The sequence below is a fragment of the Octodon degus genome, unplaced genomic scaffold (genome assembly GCF_000260255.1).
Source record: "Octodon degus isolate 3935 unplaced genomic scaffold, OctDeg1.0 scaffold00001, whole genome shotgun sequence".
Classification (NCBI taxonomy): domain Eukaryota; kingdom Metazoa; phylum Chordata; class Mammalia; order Rodentia; family Octodontidae; genus Octodon; species Octodon degus.
Window position 1 is genome coordinate 37,224,547 of NW_004524577.1, and position 8,555 is coordinate 37,233,101.

Consider the following 8,555-nt stretch of genomic DNA (forward strand, 5'->3'; position numbering starts at 1 on the left):
GGAAACTCCCAATTCAGAGCCAGCGCTCTTCTCTGCAGCCCCTGAGCCCATATTCCTCTGCCTTAGTCCCCCAGGGCCATCACCGGACAAGCAGGTCCCTGTGGCACAGGACCTGCTAGAATCATTCAAACAGCCCACCAGAAGTTGTCACCATCCCTGCTTTCCTCTTCCTTGAGAAACCAGGATGAAGGCTCAGGCCTAACCCTGCCCCATCTCCCGAACCCCTGAGGCTTCCTCACATGCTGTGCCTCTGGTGACCAGGACCCTTGTCCCCAGCACTGTACGCTCTGTTTCCTTGAGCCTCCCTCTGTGTCCTCCTGCATACACGACCGAGCAGCACATAAAAGCAGAGAACACACCCTGCTGCAAAAGGAAACCCTCTCGTTTTTTATGTTATTTCTAGTCTATGAGTTATCACATCGTAGATTAATATTTGCTTTGCCAATTTTGTATTGTACCATATTGATAACCTGTGCAGAATTGTGGATATTTTGACAGCAGTTCATAATTTTTTTCCCTAGAGATTGTCATTTTGTAAATTTAAATGATAAATTTAAATTTTTAGGGTCCTGTCCTGCCCTGCTAAGTGAAGACTGCATGTACTTGAAGTTTTACCTCATTTAAAAGAGGACAGTGAGAGGGCTGGTGAGATAGCTCAGTAGAATAAGTGCCTGCCAGGCAAGCACAAGGTCCTGATTTCAATCCCTGGTACTGCAAAAAAGAGAAAAGGAAAGAGGACTGTGGAACATGGCGGCTGCGGATCTGAGATGCTGGGGTTCACATCTTGACTCTTGTTCGAAATTGCTCGCTATCTTCTCTTGGTCAAGTGAACTAACTCATTCAAAGCTAGCTTTTTTTTTTTTTTTTTTTTTAAATCTTGACAACAACCACCACCCATCACAAAAGAAATCATAATACTCTACACACAGTGTTCTGGTAGTAATAGGTGAGTAGGCTTCAGTAAATGTACCTGAGATTCAAGGAGCATCCCATAAACAAGCTCTATCGAAGTGGAGATCTTACCTTTCTTCCTCATTGTACTATGCTTCCACTTAGAGCAAAGCCTGACGTATGTCATAGCCTTTCAGGAAATATTTGGGGCACAAAAGTGTGAGTAGTCATATTTAACATTCAATAAATGTCAGAGATCTGCGTATCCTTTTCTCCTTCTTTTCTTGCTTTCCAGATGCCCTATAGCTTTATAGAGCTTAAAGAAATCACAGGACCCAGTTTTACAGTGAAGTCAGGCACGGTCACTTCTGTCTTGTTTGTGCCTGCCCATTGGATTTAGGAGGAAAGGCCCCCAATGAGGTCAACATTTTCAGTCCAAATAACACATTTCTACAAATCTATAGGAAAATACTAAGATGTCAAAAATCAGAAAAGAACAATTAATTTTACCAAAAAATATAGCACGAATGCTGGGTCCATTCATTTTCCCCAATATAATTTGCTACTCCTCAAAGGTATCTACCTTCTCTCTCTTCCTATAAAAAAACAATGTGCAAACACCTCAAACTCACTGAACTATCAGGCACTCACCCCTCCCCTTACCTCTTTCACCCTCATGCAGGACAAATCCATCAGTACATCTTTTTCTCTCACTAATCAGTCTGTTGTTAATTAGTTCCAACAAACCTTCAGGAGAAAAGGAAGCTTTTCTTCAGCCTCTTACTATTTCATCTCCAATTCTCACAACAGCTTTGCAAGGTGGCTCTGATTATGCCCATTTGTGGACAAGAAAATGAGGCTCAAAGATCCAGGCAACCTTCTTACTTCACCTGGTAGTAATAAAGAGCTATTTCACAGTTAAACCTACATTTTTCTGCCCAATTATTTTCTTTATTCCATGTTTGGTTGAGTCTTAAGTTTTTAGGTATGTTGCAATGATAAATTTTCTACATTTAAAAAAATTAAAATATTTAGTGGCATTGATAAATAATAAACATGGCTCACAAGAAAACAGCAGCTTTAATAATAATTTATATTCCTGCTCATTTAATAAAGATGTATGCCAAAATTAAAATGAAATACCAATAACATAATCATAGCTTTTAAGTTGAAAAAGAGAGGATACTCAGATTTTGGCTTTTCTTTTTTTTAACATTTATTTATTTATTTAGTGTGTGTGTGTGTGTGTGTGTGTGTGGCCAGCTCAGCCCACCAGGGGGCGGGGCTGGCTGGCATGTGGTGCTGGGGGATTGAACCATGGTCCCTGTGCTTTCCCAAGCTTGTTCTAAGTAGGTGCTTTAGACCACTGAGCCATCTCGCCAGCCCCTTGGCTATTCTTTTCTTAATGTCTTCAGTCAAAAATTTACTGAAGTCAAAGGATTTACTTTGGTTAATTATTGTCATTCATGCTTTAAATATTATAATGTTGAACATTTTTAACAAATAAATACCTTCTTTGCAGATGTTAATATTTGTCTCAGTTGAGGAACAGGGAAAGTCATTGTTTTGCCCAGTTGATATGGAAAACCCAGCACACATTCAGCATTCTTTGGGAAGGGAAGAGGAAGGCTCTCATATCAGATGTTTTGGAAAGAAGGTAAATGTGGAATGAGCTGGAAGTTCTGGAAGAGAACTTTCCGAAAGCACTGCTATTGATTCTTGTTGAATATTCATGAAGTTGAAGCTTTCTGTCTCTAAATGCCCAAACTCCCAGGCTGGCACACCGCAGTCAATGGTTTTCTGGTTGTTTTTGCGAGGGTTCAGTAGGGATGTTTTTGCTGCCTTTGGCATAGTGTGTGTGTGCTCAAAGCGGAGACAGACCTTGGGTGTGTGGGGAGTGCTGCCTGCAGGGGCTGTTTGCACTGGATTCTGTCCAGAAGGCCAAGCTCCTCCTGGATGACTCTTCCCCAGAAAGGCAAAAGGCCTCACTCCTCTGCAGGGTCTGTTCCATTCGCTACTCACCCTGCTAGTTTATTTGGGTGTTGACCTCGGGGTGATCTGGAAGCCCCCAGGAAAACTAAGTCATTCGATCCTTTTGCTCTTTCTGCAGCAAAGAAAGCCTCCTGAGTAGCTCATAAAGAAGCAGGGAGAGACGTTTGGCCAGGCCGTTGTATCCTTCCTGCCTTCCCACAAGGTTCAAGAGGTTATGTGGTTGATGACTCCTGCTGCCTGCTCTGCAAGACTGCTGCCACCCAGAGAGCTTAAAGGGAGGCACCTTCCAGCCAGGTGGAGAAGTTTCCAAAAGGAAGGAGGCCCCCCTCACACACACTTACGAGAGGAAGCGTGTACCAGTGGGGGAAAACATTCGGGAAATACACAGTTAGCCCCATCACAAGCCACACTTTGAATCCACCTTATTAACTAGATGGGAGTTTCCGTCCCAGTAGGGGCTCAGGGTGCTTCAGACCGACCTTCTGGAAACACAGTCAGGGCCCTTCTGGCTCAGCTGTAATAATATTAACCATGATATGAATTCCACCAACATCTTACAGCCTGAGAGGAAGTTTAGCTTGGCTGATTTAAACTTCAAGGGGAGAAAGAAAAGCTTTTCTCTTGTTCTTCTGGATAGGCTGCAGTTTTGAATTAGATATTATAGTCACCTACACTCATTTATATGCAGAAAATGCAGTCTCACGTATTAACAACAATTTTTGGCAGCCTTTATCAAAATCCCAAATGATGTGGAAGAGGGTTGCAAATTATTTCCAGGCCTGCATTATTTATTTTCTTTCTGGACTCTTTCCCAGTGTATAATACGTGGTCTTATGTGCAGGAAGATGGCCAAGTAACAGCTCTAAACACTTGCTTGAAAGGACATTTTTATGTAGATACTAAGAGGTAGGGAGAGAGATCTTTCTCAAATGGGAAAGGGATCCAGAGAGGGAGTGAGGAGGGAGGACAAGGAGAGAAAGAGGCTGAAAGAAGGAAGTAAATGTGTTCTGCACACGTACCAACTACACACAGGAATGTAAACATTATGTACTGCACACACACATACTAATAAAAGTAAATGAAATTTAGAAATAAAGTTATAGTTACAAAATTTAAAAATAGCTGAAAGAATTTTTTAGAGATGCTAGAAAGCCCATGTGCCATATGAAAGGAATGTATGTGTGTAAGAATGGCAATGTTTGCAGATTTCTTCTTAGAGGGCCCGCATGGTTTTGGGTTTCTGTGCCTTTGGGATTTGGTCACAACCATTCAGTGTTGCCACTGTACTGCACAAGGGGCTATGGACAAGACTTGAAAGAATGGATGAGGCTGTCTTCCAACGCAAACTTTATTTGTGAAAACAGGCAGCTCTTCCTAGGCCTATGGATCGCAACCCTTGCATTGTCATCCACTTGATATGTGCATCTGGCAGGTTGCTTTTGGATGAAAAGCAAAGGAAAACTAAATGAAAAGAAAGCCAGAAAACCAAAGGAAAGATCGCAGATAATCTTTCCCCAGTGGGATAGTCATCACTTGTAGAAGTAAGGATGGTCCAGAGTCTTCCTTTGCGTACGGGGACCCTCACAAGCTAGAATTTATGAGGCTCCATGGGGCTCTCCCAAGCAAGGGCTCAGGTTTTACTGATGTCTCCAAGTGCCTTCAGAAGGGGTTGTGTTCAGCAGTCTCCATCCCTGACATACAGTGAGGTCTCCAGGAGCCTTAATACGGGAAGATGAAAGTACAGTAACACTTCAGTTGTTGAATGGCTTCATGGTCTAACTTCCCCCTACTCAAACAGAAAAGTTAAAAGAGAAATCTGCTTGGTATTTGTAACTTTGCTCAGAAGTCGAACAAAACATCTGACCTGAGAAAACCTGCATGGGGCCAGAGTGGGTCATGTATTGTGCCTTTCGCGGACACAAAGGGGAGATTCTTCAGTCTAAGCACTAGCAGCTCAGACAACACGTAGCATGTGTGTAAGTGTGTGTGTGTATGTGTGTGTGTGTGCGCTCTAATTTGTGTAAAATATTGTAATCATGGCTCCAAAGAAAGTTAGTAATACCAGCAGTAAATCTCAGAGGAAAACTGTGAGGACCGCAATAAAAGTAAAGAACAAATTTATTTTGAGGTGTGTGAAAGTCCTGGAAAAATGAATTTATGAGTATATTTGGGGGCCTGGGAACCCATTATTTGGTTTTCCATTATTTCCCTTTTTTTTTTTTTTTTGGTGGAACCAGCGATTGAACTCAGGCCCTTGCTCTTGCCAGGCAAGCGCTTATTCTACTGAGCCATCTCTCCGGCCCTCTGTTATTTCTTCTGGGTAAAATATGTTCTGTTTCCAAATTTCTCAGTGTTCAAACATGAATTTGGAAGGAATGGGGTTGGACCACTGAGATATCGCTGTAATGAGAGGACCAGTAGAAGGGCCAGAGTACAGAAGGAGGCAGGAAGGGAAATGTTAGCTCGTGATACGTCCAAGTGCTTATGTGCCCCAACATGCTTGGACTTATAACTCATCTGTGCATCTATACAATATTCTAAAAGTCAATGAGATGTTCCACGCGGCTCCCTCCTAAGAAGATGTTTTCAGTAGATCCTTGCAGGTGCAAGAGGAAGAGGTCTGTCTGGAAGTCTGAGGAAAGAGCTTTGTGAATTGCAAAGCAGAATCCAAGTGGTGATTTAGCTTCCACGGGCAGGGACAGGTCTCCCAGAGCAGTCCCGGGAGGTGGCCGTTTTTCCTACTTTTTGTCATTTGAGTTCTTAAAATGGTTCTCAGTTTGGACCAAATCAATCTCAAATGGTTTGTGATTAAAATTTCCACTCTGCAAATCTGAGCAACACGGATATTGTAGGAACTGGACCATCTGGAGATAATTTATAAGTAACACTGGCCTTTCTAATGGGTGCTGGCTTCCCAAAGAGTCCTCTGTCTGTCTGCCGGAGTGCAGCCAAGGCGCAAATCACTGAACTGGTCCAGGGACACTGAAGTTGCTGGCGGGAGCTTCTTATCTCCCATTCTTCTAAGAATTCGGGACACTTCATTGAAACATTTGTTTTTCTAATGTAAATGTAAGCAAGAAGTTACTGTCCATCTTCAGGTTAGGAAAGGCTTTCTGGATTTTAATGAATGAGCCACTCAGCTTTTACTTTGTCTATTGTTAAAATAATTGAAACATGAATCAACTACTAAGTAGAACCTGAAAACTCTCAGGTACATGATAAGGTTTGAGAACATATGACTAAGACCTTTCTCTCCTTTTTGACCAAATCACATTGACATGACATGGAACCATTAATGCCATTTCTCTTCGTCCGCCTTCGTCTAAGGAAGTCCTAGGCAGTGTATGCTTCTCCAAAAGGACAGTCTCAGCTCTGCCGAACAGTGCACTGTGCTTGTATGGGGCAGAGAGCACTGTGGGACCCAGGCAGACAAGGCCAGATGGTTGATGGCCCTAGAAGCTGACACCTGCTACCAGCTCTGTTCATAGTGCCGAGCTGGGTCAGACCAGGCGTCTCGTGTGCTCATACCCCTGAGATAAGAACAAGTCTCACCAGACCTCACTATTACTCAGGGCAAAGCAAAGTTAAAGAATCATCCAGTGCAAAGGAGGCCCCCCAACCTGGGATCTCTGTTTCATAGCAGGTTTCCACCCATCAGCTGTGTACCCACAGCCCTTCCCTTCCCCAAATGGATATTCTGGGCTCTGCTGCGTATCTGAGCTGGAGTGTATTTATATTGCTTCCTAAGGACCTACTGGTGTCAGATGACATACTGGGCTGGTCCTAGAAAGATTCGTATCTCTGCTCATTGAATGAGAAACAAGAAATAGGAGGCTTGAGGTACAAGCTTGTTCCTTTGAGAAACAGCACACTATAGAGATGCTACCTAAAACATCATAGTATGGTGTCTCTGTGGGGACAGAATTCATCTTGTCTCTGAGAGCATGATTTTGGTCAAAAACATATGAAAAGGTAGTTCCATAATGGGACTCTGCTCTGTTCTCCCCGGGTACCAGACCTTGGTCTTTTCCGGCTGCCTCTATACCTGCCTTTTTCCTCCCCTAATGCTTTATAGCATTGGTTTTCTAACAAGGATAAAGAAATTTCCTTTAGATTCATATTAGCATTTCTACAAGGAAATTCTAGAAATCACAGCATATCATAATTTGTAAAAGTCCTGTATTCTCTTAATATAGACCAAGAAAGTTAGATTTAACAAATGATCTCTGCTGGAGGGAATCTGCTCCAGGGAGCTGTCAAAGTGGCCACCTGCTGGGGTCAGAGCCTCGTCTCCCAGGTGGGTCACATCAGCATCCTGTTGCATGTAGGCCATTAGCATTTCTATGTTTGACAAATAGGAAAATTATTTCTTTGAACAAATTAAGAAACACAGCAGACCTGAGGTATCAGCAGGAGGAATCTGCATCTTTTCCTCGGGGTCCACCTGCAGCTTCAAGGGGACTCCCTTGATGAAGGAGGAGGTGTGTACTTCAGAACCTGTGATCCAGGTTGCAAGGGAAAGAAAAAATATGAGAACAACATGGCCCTCCTAACACAGATCCTTCTTGGCCTTAGGGTGGGAGCCCCAGGATCTTCTGATCTATGGTCATCGGCTTGCGGTTCAGTCCTCAGTCATGTGTGGCTTGGGGAAAGACAGAGACGCTCCTTCATTTCCCTGTGTTGGTGTCCTAGGAAGGGGGTGGGGCAAGGGCCACCCAGGCAAGCAAATATTAGTGTTAGATTCTGGGTAGGCAACTTTGTGGTGTCCCTTCTACAAGGCCTTGTGATATTAGTTCTACATTGTTTAAGAGCAACAGTTCAGTATAAAGCAGAGAGGGGCAGATCTCTATGATGAGTTTTAATAGTGAAAAGAAGAGAAAGCCCAGTGTTGAGTGCTGAAGGACACAAGAAGCCCCACAGCCCAAGCTGAAGGGTAGCCGAAGGAGACGAGCCAGGACACTATGTTCAGTGACAGCACCAGACCTCCACAGGGACTCGTGATGCTAAGGGAAGGTGGCCAGCCATACCCAGAGGTGCAGAACAGCAAGAGGGGCACCCACGGGCACTGAGACCAGCCGGGGCGCTAAGGGACACTTGTAGACCTGCAGTCCAGTGAGTTTGGGACAAGCAACTAGGTACTTGGGTCCTCTTGATTACATCCTCTCAAGCTGAGAGGTGGAACAATGTGTGGAATGGGGCATATGACGGGGTCCTGAGACTCGGCGAGAGGTCCACCAGGAGGGATGTCATAGACTTTTAGAGGGTCTGCAGAGAAGCACCGTCCTCCAAAGACTTAGAGTGTTGCTAGTGTATGGGAGGCCAATCAAAACTGTTTCAAGGAGCACTCAGGCACATCTTACTAGAAATACAAATCAATCTTTTAGAGACTTCTTACCTTCTTGAGATATTGCTATGAAATACAAAGATCAATATGACTTCAGCCAGGCTATGCACACACCAACCCAGGTTGCCCCCAGGTTCTCCTTTGGGGGATTCACTCAACAGCCTGAATACAGCATCGTACATTTGGCCAGGAGAGAAGAAGACATGAAAATCTAGAGGAGCGCACCTCCCTTGGTGTTCTGAATTGGAAAGTAAAAGACGCCAGCCAGGGAGGTGCTGTGACCGCGGGAGGAGCAGGGGTGAGCAGTCCTCTCTGCCCTTCTGGATGA